At 41.6% G+C, this 4,069-nt stretch overlaps 1 long non-coding RNA gene across 2 annotated transcripts in view; it reads right to left on the reverse strand.

Annotated features, from left to right (window-relative positions):
- Nucleotides 1-330: 330 nt before the first annotated feature.
- LOC129392140 (uncharacterized) overlaps nt 331-4,069 on the reverse strand; it is a 153,189-nt gene continuing 149,450 nt past the window's right edge. For both annotated transcript variants that reach the window (XR_008617424.1, XR_008617425.1), the window contains one exon: nt 331-3,341. This is a non-coding gene — a long non-coding RNA (uncharacterized lncRNA). The remainder of the gene's footprint in view (nt 3,342-4,069) is intronic.

Genomic DNA, 4,069 nt, shown 5'->3' on the forward strand with positions numbered 1-4,069 from the left:
TACTTTGGTTGCAGTAAGTCAGTTAAAAAAATAGATTAGGAACAAATACAATTACCCAATACCTATATTTAATTACCATAGTTTTATTTTACGCTTCCAACTCTAAGACCCAAACACTCTTAACTATGCACTTATAAATAATATTAAAATATGTATGCATAAGCCATAGGCAATATGAAGTATTTTGTTCTGTTGTCTTTTTTTCTTTGCCTTTCGAGGAACTATGCCCTATGAATCATGGTGACCACTGACAATGCAAAGGAAGATAAAGAAAACTGGTTCATTGCCCAACTGTTTCAAGCGCAACCTTGATTAGCAAATTGTGGCTCTCTACGCTGACCAAGGGGGCTTGACTTTAGCAAGACTCTGGGTGTAGCCACAAGAGGTTGACCTGCAATGAGGTATAGACAGTCTTACCTTAAAAGCAGTCCACAAGTTGTTTTTCTAAGCCAGTGGTTTGCAGAATATCATGTGCTATGTAATATGGTTAACAAGGGTGACTGAGTTAGAAGAACCTGTCCACAGATGCCAAAGAAGTTAAAGAAGCCCAGCATGAATTTAAGTCTTGGTGCCAACAGTTCCCACCAGAGTCTTAGCCCCTGGCCACAGAAGGAGGGAGGAAGAGAAGGAAGAGAAGTACTCCCTCATTCCTCTTCCAGAAAATCAAGCTGACCTGAGACCCCCACACGCCTTGAAAGGTCCCCTTCCACCAACCTTTTGCACCCTGTGCCATCTTGGAAGGTCCCTCTCCCTGAATGCCCAGTGCTTCCCACTGTCCTTGTCCTATGTCACTGAGGTCGTAATTTCCCTAGGGTCATCTCCTCCGCCCTCAGCTGCCCTTCTCCTTGGCCTCACTATCCTAGCTCTGGTGCCCCACCTGGGAGTCCTAACAAGATCGATGTCGCATGTACGTTCAACCTTCAAGCTTTCAGTACACATTTCCTGAGCCCTGCCTTTTCCCATTCTCTGTGCTCAGCCCTGAGGTGAAATCGGTGTTCCTGCCTCCCTACCTACTTTGCTGGGGCCGTCTGCATCTTTAGAAGTAGGCTTAATTAGTGTTCCTTCATCAGAGCATCACAAAGAAAAGTGAAAACACGTGCTATGAGGGAAATGTTCAGGACCTGGGAGAGGTCACGAGGACATCTTGCACTGTCACCCCCAAAGTTACTTACAGCTATTCCTGTCAAGAGAGAAGGGTCATACCTCAGGGAACTCAACTTTGGCTCTCTGATTTGGTGTGAATTCCCCTACTTCCCTTGCCGGAAGAGAAAGTGAAATTTTTTTTTCTAGATTTACTTGAAGAAAAACCAATAGTGGTTCTTTTTAGCTTCGAATGAGGATTTTTAATGCATAGCCTATGATATCTGGCATTGTTACCCCAGGTCTGCTGATGAGGTCTAGGGAAAAGGCAAGGAGGCCTCAATAGGGTGTTGCCAACTGAATGTCGCTCAATGTGTCTTTGCCACAGTGACAAAATAACGTGCTTTTGTATTTGGTAGGGAAAGGATACTTTCTTTCTGCCTCATTGCAAATAAAATCATTGAATTCATAGCAGTAACTGTCAGGTTAAACTTTACTGACACCATTCTCTCCTTTCTTTGTGGTTTGCTTTTTCTTGGTGATTCTGTTCCATAGTTTTCTTTCTGGGCTAACGTCTCTCCTGGGTGTTATGTAGCAATCCAAAGCCAAGTATTACTCTCCACCAAATCACAATAAAGATAGTATTAATCTGCAGCTTGATTATATCCATCAGTAGACTGATGTCCACAGATTTCATATGGATGGGTTTTCTGGGTTGAAAGATTGATTCGGACTCATGGAAGGTTTTATAACCCCAGCTAGATCCCAGGGAAGGTCTCAGGTGCCAGTCAAAGGCTGCAGGAGATATTTCATTCCCAATTTTATTGTCCCATGAAGAAGGGTAGGCAGACACAAAGTAAAAAGTAGTGTGTTTACTTTTAAAGAAATGTTAAAGCAATTATAGTTATTGGACTGCATACCTGGATTAAGCTGTGGAATAGGAATAATAGGACCTTAAGAGTTAATGTGGCTTATTTTAAAGTGTAAACACGTATACACTCATATTTCATGGAGCAATAGAGGAAATTTTCTTCTGAAAGAGCAAAGAAGCTTAGGAAAACCAGACTCATGAATTCATGCACATTCCTATCTTTATGACCCCATGGTTTTACTCAGTTAACGTTGACTTTCCACATTTGGCTACCAAAATAGCTTTCCCTCCTGAGGTTGTTACTGCAAACTAACTAGCGTAAGTTTCCCTATCACACCTTACCGGATATTAATCTTTCAGAGTTCTTGCCCTCCCTTTTGCAATGTTCCTGATTCTCATGCTTCCTATTGAGAAACGGCCGCACACACTGAGGATATCCTGCTTGGCCAGAAGGTTTAGTTGTTCTGACTGGCCATTCTCAGGAGATATGCCTCCACTATGACTGCTGCTTTGGCAAACACATCTTGTGCCCTCGTAGTTCTGAGGTTTTTTGGAACCAGTTCAGTTTCTCTGGGTAATCATGTTCTTGAACAACAGTTATCATTCAATATTTGTCCTCTTGTAGAACTGCCATGGCTAGGTAATCATTTCTTGTTTAGAAGCACTGGACATTTTTAGAGTTGGTTCCCCGGTGATTATGTAGTTTTACATTAGTTTATGTAGGAAAACACACTTTAGGAGTCCCAGATACCCAAGGAAGCACCATCACATTGAGTAGAAACAATTGTAAGTGGGAAGGTGATTTGAGCAAATGATGATCCCAGCAGGATTTCTTTTTGGATTGTGACTTCTCATAGTACTTCATGGATTGTTTTGTTAGTGCCAGGAAATCTGATCAGGAAGAAACATGGGCAGTTTTTCTAAGGCTCATACCATTGAAGGATATTTCTTTATCTGAGGGGGAGAGTTTGCTCCAAATTGGGGAAAATTGAAAAATAGTTGGTAGGATTTAAGTCCTAAATCAATTGCTGTCCCAGTTATCTATTACCACCTAACAAACCACCCTAAAATTTAGTGGCTTCAAACAAAAACCGAGTTATTGTTCATGATTCTGGGGGTCAGGAATTCAGATCAGGCTCAGTGGGGACTGTTTACCTCTGCTTCACGTGGTATTATTTGAGGCAGATCGACTGGAGCTGGAAGATGCAAGATGGCCTCACTCACGTGCTTGGCGCATCGATGGCTGAGGGACCTCCCTTCTCCTCCAAGTGCCTCTCTCTCCATGTGGTCACTCCTCATTCAGCAGTCTTAGTTACATGCAGGTTGCTGGCTCTCCAAAAGAACTGGAAGTCCTCTTACGGCCCAGAAGTCTCACAGTGTCTCCCATGTTCTATTGATCAAAGTAAATCACAGGGTCAACCTAAGTTCAAGTGAAAAACAGACTCCACTCCCTGGCTGAAAGAGCATCATGACTGTCCTGGAAATGCTGATGGTCATTTGTTTGCTGAAAAGTTGCTACAGTGGCTGACTCCTAGAAACTGCTTCAAATTGCTCCACTTAACCAATGAATATTAGACAATTGCCTCAAAAAAAGAGAGAGTTACTTTATTTTATTGACTGTAAAATGTCACTGATTTTAAGATGCACATTGTCTACGTATAATTTAAAAAGAAAAAGGCCACCACGCAAACCATGACATGACATAAATTGTGATGCATCTCAATTGCAGAGATATTAAAAGGTGGGGAAAATGTACATGTGAGAGTCAGTGAAAATGGTAAATATCTGATACATAACTCAGCAGGATTCTAAGATGAATGGATAAAAAGCCAAGGTTTACCTGAGAAAACCATAATTCAAAAAGAGTCATGTACCACAATGCTCATTGCAGCTCTATTTACAATAGCCAGGACATGGAAGCAACCTAAGTGTCCATCGACAGATGAATGGATAAAAAAGATGTGGCACATATGTACAATGGAATATTACTCAGCCATAAAAAGAAACGAAACTGAGTTATTTGCAGTGAGGTGGATGGACCTAGAGACTGTCATACAGAGTGAAATAAGTCAGAAAGAGAAAAACCAATACCGTATGCTAACACATATATATGGAATA

The sequence above is a fragment of the Physeter macrocephalus genome, chromosome 5 (assembly GCF_002837175.3).
Source record: "Physeter macrocephalus isolate SW-GA chromosome 5, ASM283717v5, whole genome shotgun sequence".
Classification (NCBI taxonomy): domain Eukaryota; kingdom Metazoa; phylum Chordata; class Mammalia; order Artiodactyla; family Physeteridae; genus Physeter; species Physeter macrocephalus.